This window comes from Aethalodelphis obliquidens, unplaced genomic scaffold, assembly GCF_003676395.1.
Source record: "Aethalodelphis obliquidens isolate GAN/ISIS:26980383/991018 unplaced genomic scaffold, ASM367639v1 scaffold3, whole genome shotgun sequence".
Taxonomy (NCBI): Eukaryota; Metazoa; Chordata; class Mammalia; order Artiodactyla; family Delphinidae; genus Aethalodelphis; species Aethalodelphis obliquidens.
Genome location: NW_020837947.1, coordinates 18,115,161 through 18,135,097, shown reverse-complemented (window position 1 = coordinate 18,135,097; position 19,937 = coordinate 18,115,161). Strand labels below are relative to the sequence as shown.

Below are 19,937 nucleotides of genomic sequence, written 5' to 3'. Positions count from 1 at the left end.
CCCTTAAAACTTATTCCCAGGCAGTTTCCATTCAAGTATTACCCAAGAGCCTGACCTTGCTAAAAGTCTATTATCAGATGAGTTATGACTAATTCACATAGCTACGCAAGATGGAATCCACAGTCTTGCAATAACATCCAAAGCTCCATCTTGGCCCGAAAATAACTGCCATGCAGAGGTCCTAAGCTACAAATGCAGGATTTAGCATATAAAACTATAAGAGGCCCAAGTAAATTTGAATTTTAGGTAAACACAACTTTTTTAACATAGGTATTTTCAGGCCTCTGATATGGTTTTCTGTTCCTATATCCCCCTCTTCCCCAGCCAACCAGCTGCCCTGTGATAGCAACTCCTCCAGCCCAGTGCCTAAGCCATGTGACTTAATGGACTGAATTATAGGACAGCCCCCTGTCCAAAAGGTTTAATCCATCTCTTTATATTTCAACTGAAGCCTGAGTCGCAGAAGGTAGGGTATTTGGATGCCAAAGCATCAGCAAAAATTGTCACAAATTCTGAAATGTCATTCTCACTCTCACCGTTCTCCTGGTCCCCAGTTCTCAGTGCAGTGAAACATTCAGCACTTCACATTGAGAAGAATGTGTTTCTGACTCTATCACTTTCTGGATATTCAGTTTCAGTCATAAAATGTAAAGAGCAAATGGACATGGTCTTTGGATATCTGAGGACAGAATCTGGTCCTGGATGCTATGTATCTGAGAGTCTTTGGCCTGGGGATCAGGCCAAAATGCATGATTTCATGTAAAATTAATTACCGGGTGAGCTTCTCATTACTGAGTTCACAGTGGCCTTGAAAAATATTGTCCCTCGAGGTATGCCCAGTCAAGCATGCAAAGTGCTATTTAATTGATGCATTGAACTTAAAGGCAGCCAACTCCATCATATTAGCCCTGTGTTGGTCACATCAGCAACTGCTCAACAAATAACTTGTTGACTGATTGACTGAAGGGATATTGGAAAGGTACTGGGTGACTTTCTGCTGTATGACAAGATGTCCTTAGCAAGGATGAACCCAGCAGGGCAACAGAAAGCAATTGTGGAAGCTGCTGAAAATTATTCATGAGAACCAAAAAAGAAGAGAAACACATTATCTGCATTCTATGCTGGTTGTATAAGCACTGGAAATGGAGTTATCACAGCAGCAAGGACAGAGAAAATTGCACAGGATTGAGAGGAGGCTTGGATTTTGGTCCTCTGCCAATAACCCTATTGGAGGCCATGGACAAGTTCATTTACATTCTCTCTGAAGTTCAGTTAAACATTTTCTAAGGTCACTTCTATTCTTTAATTTTATAATTTTTCTTCTGACTCAGGTTTATATGTATTTAAGCATCAAGAAATTTCAGCTTTCTGTCTCTTCTCAAGTATTGATTTGCTGCTTTCATTCCTCAACTTTCTAAGCAGATCCCATACTTGAAAAATGTCAATTTCTTATGAATATCCCCACTTCTAAGCGAGTTCAGCTAGCTAGATTAATCAGTATAGACCTAGAGCTGTCATACAATCAATCCTTCTTATAGGCATTCATTCTTTTAGTTCAGTGAATGCTGAAATTCTAGTCAATAAATATTTAATATTTATTAAGAACCGCCTACATGTTATGCACTGAACCAGGTACTGGTGAGAAGGTCTATTCTCTCAAAGAGCTTATAGTCTTGGTAGAGAAATAGAAACGTAAACAGAATTTCATCAAATTGTGGTACATTCTGTAACAGAAGTGTTTACAAAGAGCCGTAGTAGGCTAGAGGGAAGGTGACCATCTCCTATCTGAATCAATCAGAGAACTTGTTCACAGAGCAGGGACAATTTGAGCTGAACCTTGAAAGATGAGGTTGTCAGACAGAAGAGCTAAAAGAGGCATTCCAGGCAGAAGACACAAGATTATTCTGCAATGATTCACACAACTGATAAAGGCTTGAGGGGAAAGGGAGCTGGAGAAGCCAAAGAGGCCACGTTGATAGCTAAAAAGTCTCAGAATGAAGAGAGAAATGAAGAATCAAAGTAAAAAAAAATCATAAAAATATATTAAAATAAGTATGTATGTTTGTAGGGCAAAGCTTGAGGGGAGATTAAGAATATGAACCCCTGCCTTACAGAAAATCTCACTAACCAGCACAGAGAACAGGATCTTTTACAAGCCGGTCTTTAGAGCAAGACATTTGGTTGTAGCATCAACCAATGATTCTGTGTTGAGTTTCTCATTTTGCATAACAGTGGGTCTTCACAAGGCTTACTTCTTGACCCCCAAACTAAAGCTACCCTTCCTTCCCCAGCAAGTACTCTCCATCATGTGACCCCATCAATTACACCTTGTAAGTGCATCGTCTATTACCTGTTTATTTGCTTTGGACATGAAAAAATATGGTTCCTTCCACAGATGCTATCATTTGAGCTTGTGTTTCTCTTCTCGAGTAAAGAATTAATCACTTGTATGCTCCAAACCTGGCAGTGCCTAGAGCAGTGTTTGGCATATCAAAGCCAAAAATCCCATATTAACATCTTGGAGCACGAACCACATTTTCTCCTTATATGCACTAACCATCACAACATCTCAATTACCCAGGGGCCTTGTGACCCTTTGATAAATAGCAGCAAAATTTATTTCTTATTTGTATTACTCTTTGTATTTTAAAAATCCCTGAAGGATACGGCTCCTAAATCCTAATGAAACCTGTTTCCCCTCTCTACTGGAATGAGTTAAGGTGCTGGAATAGAAACAGATGGGGAAAAAAAGATATAATTAGGAATCAGCAGAACAGTGGCTTTCCTACTTGCATTGCATGGTTCCTTTCATTGAGTATAATGTATGAGCTTCAGTATAATATGTAATATGGTCATCAATTTTAATTTTGCCAGTCTTTCATTTGACTATTGCTGCCATTCCCATCTGAATCTTCAAAGGGCACTGTCAGGATGATTATCACAGCCACCAGATCTTTCTCCTATAATATCACTGAATCTGATCAACTTATTTTCTTTGCAACTTGGGATCACAGGTAGAAAGCTATTGCACTCACTCTGATAATCATCTTTCTCCAAAAGCACAAATTTTAAAAGAAGTGATTACAGACTGCATATTCTGTATATAACACATTTAATATAATAATTAATAATATGAATACAACCCATTTTAGACAGATTCTATTCCACACTGAAATGGCTATAGCACATGGGATTGAATACCCCTGCCTCTATTCAGTTAAAGCAGAGTTTACATCTCAATTGAGGACATAAGAAAAGAAAGCATTCTCAAACTTGGCCATTTCACCAAAAAGATCTCTCTGATATTTAAATGTTTCACCTTAAAATAACTGTCCCAAGTGCATATGAAAGCCAAGAGTCTCCTTCTTTCCTCTAATGTTGTGTTTTGCACATTTTTACTGTACACAAGCCAAGTTTATGGAGAAATCAGTAGTTAGTGTTAGAATTCATGAAAAAAATGTTATTCCAGTAGGTGTTTTAGTTCAAGGGAGATGCTTTTAACACAAGTTTATATGGGCAGATTTGCTGAATTACCAACTTCAGCGGATGTTTATAGTCTCAGAGTTCACCTGAAATTCCCCAGGAAGTAAAAGGCAAGGCATTTTTTTATTAGGTTGGTAGTTATTTCCTTTTCTCTAAAATCTGAAGAAATTCACTTAGTGTCTGATTATTACTTTATCATCTGATGGATGTGCTTGCCCTGGGATAATAAAATATACAAGTGTCTTCCCCAGTTATACGAATGAAGTTATGAAGGAAAACTACGCAAACTGTGAGTTCTTGGTTTCCTACAGTAAAGTCAAAGCTTAATAGACAAAATTACTATTTTGGCATCCTTGGTGGCTTAAATCCATGTCACTCATTATTTTCAAATTATTGTTTGAATTATTGTTGAATTATTGCTTTCTCATGTAATTAATAAAGGCTCCCATAAAATAAACATACATATTTGCATTATCTGTGCCTCTGAGATGAATTTATTATTGGAATTTACTGCATTTAATGGCAGTACAAAATCATCACCTAAATTCATAGTTTTGTGAATATAACTGACAATATATGCTATACAGTTCAATTCTTTTTAAACACTTTCAGACTCACACAGATGCATACACCATGAGATTATAAACAATGGCATTTTGCATGGTAGGCAATTACTTTCTGAATAATCTGTGTCCATTAATATTCTCATAAGTTACTGTGTTTACAAATAAATGAAGACTAGCATAATTGCAATACTCACAACAATGAGTTAACAGCGTAAGTCCCCAACTGACAGGTAAGACAGTAAGAAGGAATACTTATTCTTATCCACCACTGTACCCAATGCCTAGAACAGTGCCTGAATTTAAAAAACATTTGTTTTAAAAAATGAATAAATAAATCCTCTATAAATATTAAGTGGAAAATAATTTTCTCCTTTTGAAACTCTTTTGTAGTAAAGCGATGTAGGGGAGGATATATTTTGGTTTAAAAGAAAACAAATTTGACTTACATATATTTGACACAGAAACAGTAGCCAGGTGGGCAGGATTTTAAGGTGAATATTTCCCCTTTACAGGAGAATCTATAATTACCTAAATGTTGAAAAATCACAGCGATTTACAGTTGCTGGAAAACCTTACATGCAGCAAGTTGTGGTAACCAAGGAGACCAGTGTGGATGGGCTGTCACAAAGGGCGGAGTGAATTCAGGTAAGCACACTGAATTCAAATTGTCTTTGGAACATGTGTCTGAGGGTGACACACTTACCTGCTCATATCTAAGGACCGCAGTCATCTCTCTGGTTGAAGACACTTGGTCTAACATATCAGCTTGTGGAGAAAAGCATGCAATGTGCCTGGTTCATGGGAAAACATAGTTTTCCATGAAGTGTTAATTCTTGGCCAGCTCTGCACCAGATGCGTTGTATGGTAACACCCCCATTTTCTCTCATGCTGAAAATGTCTGAGTTCTACAACTTTCCTTTTGTGTGTGATGAGTATGAAAACAGGGTGATGGAAACATGTGACACATTCATTCTAACAAAACAACTTCCTAGCTAAGTAACTCTTGACATAAAACAAGGAATTTGATTTTTCTATTTATCCTGCTCACCCTCAGCCTGGCCTAGGTCCAAAAGTCTAAGTGAGGTTGACTCTTTTGGTCCAGGGTAACTCTCCAATCCCCAGCCCCTACCCTTTTCTGAGACCTGCTCCAAGGCTGTTACTGGAGGTTTTATTGTGCTAATAAGAAGTTCTGGATGGATAGGGTCCACCTTTCAGATTTTTTAATGAAATCAGAAGACGTCTGTTCGTGGACTCAAAAACTTGTTTCATAACTGCTACAGAATCCCACTACATCTTGGAACCTAAAGATAGGTGTATGGGGAAAAAAGGAAGATAATGATAAAAAGGAATATTAAAGTGGGAAAAAAAGTCAGAGAGTTCACACTTCAGGGGGTTTTCCATCCTCCCAGCTATTCTTACTTGCTAACTCTGCCATCTCTTTACAGATGTTGTCTGGCTCTCTGCCAGGGCGATTTACACCATGCTGGTCACACTGTCAACTCTGGCTCCACTTTCCCTTCCCCGTACTGCCAGAAAGGTGTCACTGGAAAAAGCTGAAATACTGTATGTGAAAGTCAAAAATGAAAGAACTAAGTGGGACATCTAGCCTAGGGGAGGGAAGGCTAAAGAGAAGGCGTGTAATGGTATTCAGACAGGTACAAGGTGCCTGCTGTCTCTGTGGAACTATGTCTTCAATTAAGAATGAACTAAACAGAAACCTGAAGATGTCACCAATTGGAGGGACTTTAGAATTTATCCGGCCCAACATCCTCACTTTAAAGTAAAGACATTTATGGTTGAGATATAACCTTTAGAGGCTAAAAAACTGAACTTGACAATCCACATCTATCCTGCAAAGGAGACTGATGTACTGAGGGCATGGTCAGACTAATACTTTATAAGTGTGTTTTCTATTATGCAGGATGATTTCAGGTGGTACAAAGGCAGAAGTGTACTTTAATAGTTATGTATTTACTTCTCCCATATATACTTTAAAAAACAGAATCAGCACGGCAATTCAGTAATATATAAATTTCCTGTAAGTGAAAATAAACAAATCCTATGATGTGACAAAGAGAAATTGTTCTCTGGGAAATGTGGCCTAGTATTTGTCCTTGATCTTCACTCCACCGTCCCTGCCACCTCCTTAGCGTTGGAATGGGGCTGAGGTGGAGGAAACTGGAGCTTCTTTGAGAGACCAACAATGAGGAAGATTTTCCTAACATCAGAGGTCTTTATTTTTAAGGGAAATTGGGTTACTCACTGAGGTTATGGGAATTCCTCTAGATGTATCCCTGGAAATGATTAAATCCAGCCGTCCTTGAAACTATGAGACACTTGATGAAGTCTTCACATGTTTCGATCCATAAGTGTCTGTTATTATTGAGAAAATGTGAAAAGTGATAATACGGCCAAAAAGTAACAATACATTTAATATCTAACATGTATCATGGGGCAGACAAATGAGGTGTAAATTAAAACCTCATATTAGATAATCCTAATTTCCTATCACAATTTTGGGGGCTGGTAGCAGTAAAATAGGAAAGAAATAAACAGACTGAGAAAAAATCTAGGTTTGGGAAAGAGATTTTCATCATTATTATTTCTATAAACTATATGGACTAACATTCCCCCTAAATCAATACAAGTGTTAAATGACAGTATTTCAACATTGAGCTTCAGCCTCTTTGTAGTTAAAATGGGTGAAGAATAGGTGCACCAGAGTTAGGTCTTGTTTCTTTTACCAAAGCTAAGCTTGATCTAGATACAGCCTGTTGTGGCACTTATGAAGACGTGGTCCTATAAGAAAGTCAGCTCAACTGACTGCTTCCTACTGCTGAGCTTGGAAAGGAATCTGGTAGTAGCTTTGGACCACTCCATTTTAGGGTAGCTGAATGTCTGTACCACATTCTCCAACTGATCTTCCGTGCAATGGTGTCATTGTACCTAAGATTCCTGCTCATGAATTCTCTACTCACTCAAGTTAAAGGAATCAATACTGAAAGAAAAATAGCATTTGGTTGTTGATTTTCATAAATGACTCCAGGACTTTGAGTTTTGCAGGCCTGAGAGATTTGTGACAAACTCAGGAGATCTCCAGCTACTCTCAGAATATGATCAGAATCCAAAAGTTTCTGCTTAGTCACTTCTCAAGAACAGCAGTTGCCTTCTAAGATTTATTCCAAGTCTCCTGGCAGAGGATACACTGCTATGCTTTTTTTAAATTAGTTTTAGGCCACTAAATATAATTTATACCAACGCTCTCAGGCGAATTACTCCTGGAAAACTTTCCCGTTACCAAGACAATGTGTCAACTGACTTCTAGAGTAATAACACAATTGACCGTCAAAACACACCCTGAATCTATAGAAAATATGCTATGCTATTAATGATTTATATTTAACTGACTTTCCCATTACTAGCTACCCCCCTCTTTATTAATGTGAGACACAGGACAACTCAGGATCCTATGAAGTTAATAAAGGGCTTTATTTACACCTTTTGAGAAGGGATGCCAGGGGCTTCTTCTAAGATCAAAACTTTCAGTAGAGTTAGCATAACAGATTCTTGGATATGCAGTGGAAAAAATTATAAGTGAAAATAAGGATTCCGGAGTTAACCTATAGCAACAAATTACACACACACACACACACACACACACACACACACACACACACACACAAACACATATGTTTATTATTAGGCAAAAGTCATCAATAAAATTTTGTGATCATGCAAATTATAAAGACAAAACCAGAGACATGGTTAAGTACATACTTTTCTCATTTTTCTTTGTACAATAGTCTCTAATTTGCAACAATAGTAATAAGCCAGGCTCATCGGTTTTCTTACCAAAATAATAAACATTGATTGAACTGAAGAATTTTCTGTTTATGACTCGCTGTGCCTGCTTTTAAGCATTTTGAAAAGCAACATGCTTTTTGCAAAGTCATCATTTGATCCAGACGTTAAACGGATTCTCTAGGTTAGATCACCTAACCATGTAATTGAAACTTGTTTTACTTTACGATTCAGCTCATCATATTTCTTTTCTACTATCTTTGATTTCTTTGACTTGATGCCAGTTGACATAATTATCAACATTGACTTCAACTGTGTATATGGATTTTTTCTGTTGGGATCTTACCTCCACACAAATCCTAAATACTGGAACGCCCCAGTATTTAATCCTTTGATTCTGTGGCTTTAAATACCTACTCTGCACTGTTGACTGGCAGATTTTTATGTCCAGCCCAGCCCTCTCCCTTGAAACACAGACCTATGTGCAATTGCCCACTTTACATCTCCGCCTAGGCATGCATTAGGCATCACAAACTTAATATGACTAAAACAAATGGCCAATCTTCATCGTCCTGCTCTGCCCAATGTCTTCTCCATCTCAGTTCATAGCAACTCCACCCTTCCAAAGTCTTTGCCCCAAATCAGTGGCTTCATCTTTGAATTCTCTCTTTCTCTCACACCCCACGTTCAAACCATAAGCAAATCCTATTCATTCTACCTTCAAAATAGTTTCAGAACCTGGGAACTTTTCACCACAAATACTGCTACCAAGCTAGTTCAAGCCTCCATTACCTCTTGCTTGGATTTTTGGGATAGTCTCCTGTATGGTTCTTCCTTTAATCCTTATGTCTTGTAGTTTATTCTCACTATACAATAGCCAGACTGATCCTTTTGTAAGTCATACCATGCTCTTCTCTGCTTCAAATGCTCTAATGGTTTTCCATGTCATTCGAAGTAATAGCCAAAATCCCGATGGAACCTACAGGGTTATCCCCATCCTCCTGCCCCCAACAGTTCTGACCTATTTCCTTCTACTCTCACTCTTGCTGGAATCCAGGTATCTGGGTTGTGAAGAAAGAGAGACAGAGGAATGAACCATAATGATAGACAAAGAGTTTAGATTCCATGGAGGGTTTTTTTTCCCCAGCAAGGCTTCTGTATGGCTCATTTATGATGACAGGGAGAAGTCTGGTTATAAAGAAAGCAGCACAGCTCCTGGCCATAGCAACTGTGCACTCGTCGCGTCCTCCCAGGACAAAGGTTGGGTCTCTTTCGTCTTTTGCATTGTGAATGCTAATGCAGTACCTAATATATAGCAAGAAGATTAAAAATATTTGATATGTGATAAATTGCTAGAGAACACATAGCTCTTTCAATAATTTTGGCAAATAGTCTTTTGGAAAATATCATGAAGGGTATCTTTTAACAGTTAACGGTATGCCATACCCGATATCGATTACTTTCATGCTAGTTAGGGACGGGTTCACCAACATGACAACACCCCTGACACTGTTAGCCTACCAGTTCCTAGGTTCCCCTGTTAATGATCAAGACACAAAGTGCCAAGTTGTGTGAGTAGTTGAGAGGCCCCATTTCTAGGCTTCACTTTAAGGGCTTCTGAATGAGGAACTTTTTCATCATGGCCCTCATTCGTGCAGAACCTATTCTCTACGTCTTTGAATTTATAAGGAGTTTCTTGGTCAAACTTTCTAAGCCTGAATATCTATATCTTATCAGTAAAATTTCCCAGAATTTGTTTGCTGTATCCTACTGACCCAAAAGAGAACTCCTTTTCTACATATTAAAAACATCATTTGCATGAATATCTGTTCCTTTAATTTCTGGGACATGAAGTTCTGCAGGTTTGCTGACTAGAAATTTCTCCTGAGGCATTTCAAATGTTGAATTGAGAAGCACATTAGGGAGCTTCAGCATGAAATTTCATATCCAATATGACCCAGCATCAAGTCGCCTAAGAACTAATAGTAATGGAATAGTATTTGGAAAGGTGATGCAGTTCTGAAGTAGCATAAGCATCTATACTTTTATCAGAGTATAAAAGTCTCTATAAATGTCAACCTTCAACCATGACTGAATGGTAATGGTCAATGGGACATCTACAATATTTCAACAGTTTCAGAAAATGTCTCAGTCCTAGTTCAAGTGTGGACTGGATGTAAAGATTTTATGATGACACATATTTAGGCCCTAAAGACTGAAGGAACATATGTTTTGTTTTCCTTATTTTTCACATGCTACTAATTTATTTTCCTCCAGGTCAAATAAATGAACAACCGAAATCAAAATGACTAATCAAACTTTTCAAAAAGCCTTCAAAGTAGCCAGTTTTATCACAGTGTTTATCCATAGCATTATCCCCTCTGTTTCTAATACTTTTCCACCTTGTTCAGAGAATTCCTACTTATTCTTCAAGGATTACTTCAGGTGTCAATCACCCTCCTACCTCCTCTGAGGAACCCGTCCCTTCCCCACTCACCACCACAACCTTCACTAGGGAATCGTTTTCTCTTTCCCCTCTGATCTTACAGCAACTCTCGTATTTATTCTGTCCATATCTTTCCAACTAGACTGTGATCATCTGGATGCCAGAGACCATTTTTTCTAACCTTCAAATCCTCAGTGCAAAGCAAATAAAGTGTTAAACAACACTTGGGATTTTAAGGAATGAAAGCAACCAACATCGTAATGTCTTTAGATCAGTTAAACAAATCTTCCCTTTTATAGACTCTATGCTCTACAGTCTTGAATCTCAAATATCACTGTGACCTGAGCAACAGTCAGAATGTCTCTGCCAGTGAGCATGTCATGCTCAGTGTGCATTTTCTGGCATCTGGGCTGATCTTCTTGGCCAGAATTCACTTCATGTGGATTGAGGACAGCATTTATAGGAGAAGCTGCCCTATCAACTTCAGTAACAAAGAACATTGATCTTTCCTAAAAGTGGGATCACACCACCTATTCTCACACAGATTCCCTCTAGCAGAATCCCATCCTCCTTGAGACGTGCTGGACTGTAGAGAACAGAAAGGGTCATCCGGAGCTCTTTCCCACCCACTTTTCTGTAACAAAATTACCTTAAACCAACTTATCCTGTAGTCCCTGCTGTCCTCAAACCAAAGCAACTCTCAAGGTGACAGAAGACTTGATCCACCACCATGCTCCCAGCACACAGAAACTCTAGACTATTTCTTTACGTAAGCATTGACCACAAAAGGACAAACCAAGTAAAAGGATGGCACTGACTTGAAAAGGAGAGAAAATTAGTTTAACTGGTGCAGACACTAACTTCACTACTCTCAAGAGCATTATTTCCTTTCAACGAATAAATATGTGCAGCAACATGCTTTCTTGACTTGTTATTCCTGCTCCATCTGAAGCACTTGGAAAAGGCAGGCAAATATTTTGGTGCTGGGAGGGAGCGGCAGCAGTGGCTTTAAAAGTCCTAGAGCAAGTAGGTGTGCAGGAGACAAAGAGGGTGTCTTTGGGCCACGTTTCAAAGTACAGTTTCATTTTGTTGGTGTGGCTGTTGTTTTATGTTGTAATTCTATTAGAAATGCTGGGAAGGGGAATACTGGACTTTTCTGGGGTCCTCACATGCTAATAATCATTCACCACTGACACTTGAACAATTTAATGCATTGGAAATTAAATCTGTGTTTCAAATCCTCTCCACTGTGGAACTTTGTGTTCCCAGCTTGTTCTATTTTTGCCGTTGGACCATTTCATTTTGAAGACACACTTGGGGAAGATGACAGCATTAATTTAGCTAACAATATTCACTTTGTTTTCATTAGTTGTTCTGTAGTTTTATATTTTGATGATTGATCTGATAAATGTATAATACCCAGAGAGTGCCTCTGTTTGTATTAATAACAGCATCTCATTCACACTTCATCAATGATAGAACAGCTCAGCTTCACTGTCAAAGGAGTATGAATCAGAAATGTTCATGAGAGGCGGAATACTTTTAATGCAGATGGAAATTACAGGGAGGGTGCGATGAGGTGGGTAGGGAGGAAAAGTATAATCTGAAGTACAAGACACTGTGTAGGGGCAGCAGACATGGGTTCTCTAAACAGCTGACTTGGGCAAGTCAATTAAACCATCTAAACCTCAGTATTTTCCTCTTCAAAATGGGTATGGGCAAGTTACACTAGAAAAAATTCATGATTCTATAATTGTATACTTATATACGTTGAGTTTATAATTGTATCAACACTATTAATTGAGTGATGATGACCCTTGTGATCCCCTAACAGAAAACGTTAGAAAGAAGAAATGATGGTGTAAATAATTTTTGGAAGTCAATAAATTATAATAACCATTTACTGGATGCTTATGTGACAGGCATTATGCTTTCTTATGCATATTATTTTATCACCACTACCATATTGTTCTATGAGTACTTCATCCTTATCTTAAAAATTTAAAAATCTACCCTCAAAGGGTTTATGCAACCTGCCCAGTCACATAGCTGGAACCAAAATTCATATCCAGAACTCTCAGACTTCTAAGCCTGAGCATTTAACTATATCACCTCTGAGTTAACTTCTATAGCAGCCATGTTTATGAAGTTTCATCTTCCAAGTGTACACTGCAATTACAAGTGTCCATATCTGTATCACAGAAATGCACACCATTTCGTTGAGTCCATAATATAGAGATATGTTCTACTACACCACATTACACAATTGGTAGAGCAGGGGGAGATAAAGGTAGCCTTAGAAATAAATGCTTTGGAAAACATTCTAAGAAAGAAACAATAAGTACTTGAATTTATTTTATTATTTGTTTATGTATGTTGTCTCAGAATGTCTACATCCAGGAAAATGCATGTGTACTTCCATTATTATCCTCAACACATTAGATGAAATCATCTTTACATGTGTATTTCCCTCACTAGACTTAATATTTCTGAAAATAAGAGCCCAAGCCTTATTTATCTTTAAATTCCCAGCATGTAACCCAATGTTATACAAATATAGAACAGTAAACATCAGCTATACATAATTTAATGAATAAGCATTTCCCCAAAACCAATTTATCCTGAAAATTTCCCGTGCTACCCCTTCCTTTGTGTATCTCTGAAAGAAGAAAAAAAGTAAAAAAGAAATGTCTAATTCTACTAGAGTAGAAAAGAGAAAGCAGAAAAAGAAACTGAATATTTAAAACATGGTTAAGCATCCATGGGAAGGAGAAAATAGTGCTATCAGAATGAGACTAAACCTTACCAAAAGGAAGGTAGTCTGAAAACTATTTTTTTTAATGTGTATGTTCCTTATCTGATATAATTTATAGGAAAAAATTTAATAGTGTTTTTCTACAAGATGGTTTATAATGACTTCAAGTACTTATCAACTCTACCAAAAGGGAGTTTGAAAAGTGGGCCATTAAGATCCAGATGACCGATGGGGAACTGAACCCATTAGCAGCTGAGGGAGCATGGCCTTAGAAGACACCAACAAAGCAATTTGGTCTTAAAATATGATGTGAAAACTTAAAGGTGTGAAAAGAGACCAGAAGTAAGAGCTCTGCTGTCATAGTAGGATCTCTGTCCTTGGTCATCTTGGGGGCAGGTAGCCTATCTTGCTCTCATTCTCCCCATCCTCCTTATTTATCAGTATCCTAGAGTAAATAATATCCCAGCATAATTAAGTATATGGAAAATGAAATCTATAGTCACCCCAGGTTAGATTTCTCATATATTTAGAGAACATGTCTACATCAGTGGCCATGAGTCATATCAAACAAATGACCATTTCTCCTTAACCATGCTCCTAAAATTATGTACAAAAATAGCTACTTAAATCTCCGCTGAGTCCTTCTATTGTCTTTGAATGCTGATTCAGAAGGACTATTTGGTGTTTAAAAACTTCAATGCCTTCTTTTCTAGTCTTTTTCTTATTGTTTTGCATGGGAGAATAGAGAAATCTAAGTCATACTGCCAGGGACTCACATTAGCATAAATATTTCTTTTTTCTATGCAATTTAAAGGTGAACTTTATGATGAAGAAAAAAATGCAATCAGTCGTCTTTTGCACAATGGGAATAATCCTGTGTAATCAATAATAATTTTGCATAAAAGTGTTTAAGTGATTGTGATAACATTAAGTGGTACCATCTTTGTACTTCTCCTGCTTTCATTAAATTGCTCCTTTAGGTGTGTCACTACACAGACAGGAGTACATTGATAGGTACCTGAGCTTGTAGAAATCAATGAAAAAAACTCATTGTGGTTCTTCCTAGTTTCTCCCTGCCCTAGATCCTCTCTCTTCCCTTTGCTGCCTTTCTCTGTGCCCCAGGAGACTGATCCCTACCTATTGCATCAGCCAGGATCCCTTCCAGCTGTTCCCCGCAGGGGCAGTCAATGGGAGGCACTCCTCACAAGAGATTGAAGGAGAAGGGGGAGTAAGAAGGTTGGGAAAATGTTTCCATCTCCCTCTCTGCTCTGAGTGGTGCCCCCCCCCATAACCCCAGCTCCTGCCTGGTAGCCCCTCCTCATTTCTCAAGCTCTCTCTGATTCCAGAAACACCACTGTCTCCCCATTTCCCTTTAGACCAGGGTGTGGTATTGGCTTCCTGCTGTTGCTTGTCTCGGTGTCTAATACCCTTTCTGTTCTCTGACCCAGTAAGCCAGTCCTGCATTAAACTCTCTTTATTGGAGTGGATTCTGTTTCCAACTAGGCCTTGACTGATCAAACTGTGAACTTGAAAGTAGATCAACTTAAACTTTTCCCATTCCAATCCCTTAACTCTGTTGAAATATCTATGAAAATAATGCCCCTTCTCTTTGTGTAACTGAGACTGGGATGAACCAGTTCAACAGTAACGTAGCCAGAAGGGATCTTTAATCCTGGTAATCAGGGAGCATACTGATGTTCGCAAATTTTTACACTGGACAACCGCTTCTCCTTGCCCCCGCTCTGGAGTCACCATTCTTGCCAACAGCAATGGGACATCATATGCCCTTTTACTGCAATGAGAACAGAGAAGGACAGAGCAATACTCGGAGGTCAGAGAGCAGTGCTGGAGTGATAACACCTTGGAATCTGAGACAAAACAAAAACTCAATAACATTGATCACGTCTGGATTGAAATTTTTTACATTTTGTTCATCAGGGATTTTTTGCGTTAATTGAATGGTTAACATATTGCATGTTTGAATTATTTATCTTGGTTAATGAGTTTTTTTGGCACCCCCTCATATTTTATACCCAAGATGAGTGCCTCACTCTCCTCTCCCTACTCCAGGCCTTTTTGGAAAGAGTCAGCAAATGAAAAGCTGTCTCAAATTCAAAGACAGCCAAGGCTAGATTATGGTACTGTTATTAAAGATGCAAACTTAGAATTCAGACACACTTAAGTTTGAATTTTTCCCCTACCACTTACTAGTTGTGACCTTGGACAAGTTTCTTAAACTCTCTTAGCCTCGATTTCCTCATTGCAAGATGAAGATAATAATGTAGGTTAGTAAACCCTAATCTGCATTGCAACATCCCAAAAGTTCTTGGAACTAAATGATTGTTTGTACCTTTGGCACAAACTAATTTGCAGCAAATTCTTACTGAGCTGAGGTAAGGCAATTCATAGTCTTTATTTACCCCACAGATAAAGCAATTATTTATGGGGTGCTGCCTCAGATCCCACTGGGGGTGACACAAACTAAATATATGTTATATGTACCATTTAGCCTGTCTGAAATCTAAAAGTTCTGAATTCAAAAACTTAGATAAGCCTAAGGGTTTTGGATAACGACTGTGAACCTGTAATGGCTCTTTGTGGGGATTCAATGAGATGCTGCATGAGAGGACCATCACAGAGTGGGCCACCTGGTGACACTCACTGGAAAACAGGCTTTCCCAGAATCCTAGAAACTCAGAAGCAGAGATTCCATTCCAGGCCCAGACACTGCTTGCTCCCTGGTGGAAGATGAGACCTTGCAGACACTGAGTTGGATTATAGAGGCAAATAGGTTATATAAGTCCTTCCAGAAAATGATGTAAACCCTGGATATTAAAGGGCAGTGTCATGGCAAGAATGAAGATGTATCCTCTTTGTGTGGACAGTACCTCAGGCAGCTATAGGCTCCTGTTAGTTTTGGGGGGAAGCCAAGGAAGCTATGCTGACATATGCTGTGTCTGCTCCTATCCTGTGTGGCCACCTCCCTTCTGATTAGGTTTGCATCCCTGGCTAATTAAATTAGGAACTTAATCTAACCGTGCAGTAGTGCAGTATGTGCGTTGGGAGTGGGTCTCTTCCTAACAGTTGCAACCTGGCTGAAGCGCTGCAGTGCTCAATGAATATTGCTTATTAATGTCATCTTAATCATGATTGTTTCCTAACTGGCAGCAGGCATTTTTCAAAATTGAAGCTTTCTTAGAAATCAGTTGATTTACAGCATAATCTTTGAGCAATTGCAGATGCAGAGACTAAAATTTCACTGTAATTTTGACTAAAAGCTTGATTGAAGAAAGTGAAAACGTCATCCCAGCCTGGGGTGGGATGGGAACTATATCAGCAGAACATAAATGATGAAGAGACATCTAGACTGGACCATAACGGAGACAATTCCTTTAATGGTACATGACTAAGGATTTTACCAATTTCCAATAAGAATCAGAAGTTAATTTCAAAGCCTGAATTATATTCTTCAGAGTTACTTATTTTTAATTATTCTTAAATTAACTTGCAAGAACAGTACAGAGTTTTTATTTCACAGGATAGGTTTAGTCATTCTCATTTTTTTTTTTTTTTTTTTTTTGCCTACACATTGTCTTCAGAATTTTAGATGATTAATCTTATTGGGGACCCCATCTGTAACTTCAATCAGAATTCTGGTGCTCAGAATGGGCAAAGCAGATTAGAGCCACTCTCAATGGTAGCCTTGTATCTGGGGGAATCACCTGTGAAGATGACCCAATAAATGGATACAAACACCCCTCAGACTTGCTGATGTTAAGGAGGAGTTTGTGTACTTACCAGGATCATCTGACAAGATGGGCAATGGGGTAAAACACTTACTCACTCTGCCTCAGTTTCATTTATAAAATTAGGGAGTTGCACTAGAATATTTTTTCAAATTTTTTCTTTCTGCAGAACTCTTTCCTTATATTATTTTTTTAAGTAGGAAGCCCAAAATATGACATAAAAATAGAGGCATACTGTTTGAAGCAGGAGTTGAGGTGCCAAGTCAAAACTTAAATACTAACGATTTTCATATGTATTTGCCTGGGGTTTTTACATTTGGTCTTCTGTATAATTCTTTAGGATGGTGGTTCAGATGTCATTATGTCATTCCTCTTCTGTGCAAGCAGGAAGCACATCAAGAGTTAAGTAACTTGTTCATAACCACACAAGTGACACCATGACTTGAACTCAGGTCTCCTGATTTAGAATAAATATGCAGAGGTCATTTGCAATAACTTTCCTTAGCCATCAGAAAGTCTCAATTCTAGTCATTGTCATTTTTCTATTACTAGTTCCTAGTTCTAACTAGATAAATACCTGGTGGATGCTCTAGAGGTCTGACTGTCACCTTCCTTAAAGCAGTTCACCTGGCATTTCCAGGTAGTGTGGTCAATGTTGTTACCTGTAGAAATGCAGCCTAGCTTATTCTGGAGCATCAATCTACAGTTAGAGAACTTCTAGTTCTGGTATGTTTGACAGTCCGTAAGGGGAAGCTTTGAGCACCTAATCCTATTAAGCGTATTGTGTTTTATAGATGTGGGGGAGTTGGAAGGGAGGGAAAGAAATAGAAAAAAAAACACAATTAGGTAGTGCATCTTATTTGTAATTTGCTATTTTCTTTACTCTCAGTTCATCTCTTGGAGCTGAACCAACAATCTGTCTCCTTCCAAACAAGTTTATTTAGTCAGCATAACCAGTGCCTTGTATAATAACCAGACATTGTGCCTTGTATAATAAATTCTCTGCTCAAAATGATCCTAATAATGCAGTCTTTTCAGCTTTGAGGGAGGAAAATTAGCCTTAGTTAGAAAAGGCATTTCTATAATTCACTTTCAATCATTTCAGTGTCACTAACCACATGTATGTACATAAATCAATTTTGGATCAGACCTTAAGTTGGATCATTGGGAAAGAATATCAGGACAATGAAATAACAGAATAAACAGAACCACAGCCCATATGGTATAACTCTTTCACTTCTCTCTTCTCTACTTTTTGAACCCAGCGTTTTTCCCTATCAATGAATACTAAAATAGCATTATTAAAAGAGATTATTGACCTAACCATCCAAACTAATGGCCCTTTCTTCAGTTCTTGCTTGCTGTCTTTGAATTCCACATAGCATCTGACTCTAGTAATCATCTTCTCCTTAAAATGCTCTCCTTCTTTGAGTTTGTGGATATGAAGCTATTACATTTTTCACCTTTCTGAAAGTCCTGAGTTTTTCTTCACTTGCTCCCAATGTTAAGTTTTTTCTTCTTTTTCTCTTTATTTACCTTCTACTTCAGATGTCACATCTAGTTTCCAGCTTCAAATATCATTATAGGGAAGACCTCCAAATACTAATAATTGTAAATTTCCTAGTGGAAAGAAATGAAACAATGGGAAGAAGAGACACAGGCAGTGACTAATCCACATACTGCTAGTCACTCACTGGAAAGAGAATCCATGTGGTTCCTGGAAAAGGGATAGACTAGACTTACAATTTATGAGCTGTTCAAATTTTTACCCTTGTTTATAAAGCTAATAGTGATCCCCTTCTGCTTTTGGAGTTTGGGCAAGTTTCCTCTTTACATAAACTTTGCCTCTTTGTTTCTCCTTACTAATACATAGTTATGGGATTTTGAATATTGACTCATTTCTTTCATGTCATGCTACATTGAAACAGACCATGCACAAAGCAAACTTAAGCAAGAGAACTTACAAAAACTAAATATGAACCCATATGAAAAATGTTAAAATGAAATTGTTTTGGTAGTTTTATGGATATCCTTCCCAAATCTTTACTTGCATAAAGATTTTTCTTTTTATATAAATTGAAACATCCATGGTAATTTTAAGGGAGAGAGTACTGAAAGGAACATAGGTCCTTGAGTCAAGTCACAGGTTCATATAGAGGTTTCACAACTTTCTAGTTCAACTTCAATTTCTTTATTTCTGAAAAGGAATTATTACAAATGCCTGTTATGATTCTTGGGAGGATTAAAGGTAATGATGTAAAATGCCTATAACATAGTAGATTCTTATAAATAGTAGTTACTCTTATAGTATACCACCTCCATAGTGGAGGAGGAGGACCAGGAGGCTAAAATAAATCTAAATGAAATGAAGGAAATCAGACTGTGATTCAACTAAAATCAAGAAGTCAAGCTGAAAACAGATCAAGATATCCTGAACTATACTTTTATTCAGTATTCATAACAAGTATAATTACAACTATTATTTAAGTTTTCTTATTTGTGTAATAAGGGAAAGAGCTAAACAATATGGCAACATCCAATACAGTTAAAAGCTCTGGTATATGTGACAAGAAAAGTTAAGAATTTAAGGGCTGCCTGGGTGGTTTGTTGCTCTGTGCAAGGTTGTCAAATAGGTTTTTGTATACTTGCATTATTGGATTATTTGATTTCAGACTTATGGTGTATGCTATTAGCCTATGAAATATTGAAAAGAATTTAAAGGCTGGATGAGCACAGGATGGTCAACAGAACCTGACCAATGAACCTATCTTATCAAGTTTAGATGCAGGAAGGGAGGGGTCAGGTGCTCTGTATCTGCCATCCCTGGTAGTCTGTGGGTATTAGATTGCATTTGCATAGCTGTATAGGTTATTTTTTTTTCAAATGTCTCTGAAACAAACTTTGATATAAATGCTTTGTGCCCCAACAAGCCTTAGTAGACTCAGATCTTCATGCAGTGAAAAGATGTTTCCCCTGCTTCAGAAATCAATCACTGCAAACAGCAGAGGGAACTTAAACTGCCTCAGATTGGTGTCAAGCTTAAAGAAAAGAGAAAAAAATACCTTGCTCCATGAGGATGAACAGCAAAATCCTAGCAACTGACCTTTGACTGAGTGGTTATAGGAAAATGCTCTATTTGC

At 37.9% G+C, this 19,937-nt stretch overlaps 1 long non-coding RNA gene across 1 annotated transcript in view; it reads right to left on the bottom strand.

Annotated features, from left to right (window-relative positions):
• The window catches only part of LOC113608074 (uncharacterized), a 336,338-nt gene that overhangs the window by 73,935 nt on the left and 242,466 nt on the right, over positions 1-19,937 (bottom strand). Inside the window, exon 7 of the long non-coding RNA XR_003428206.1 lies at positions 6,313-6,422. This is a non-coding gene — a long non-coding RNA (uncharacterized LOC113608074). The remainder of the gene's footprint in view (positions 1-6,312; positions 6,423-19,937) is intronic.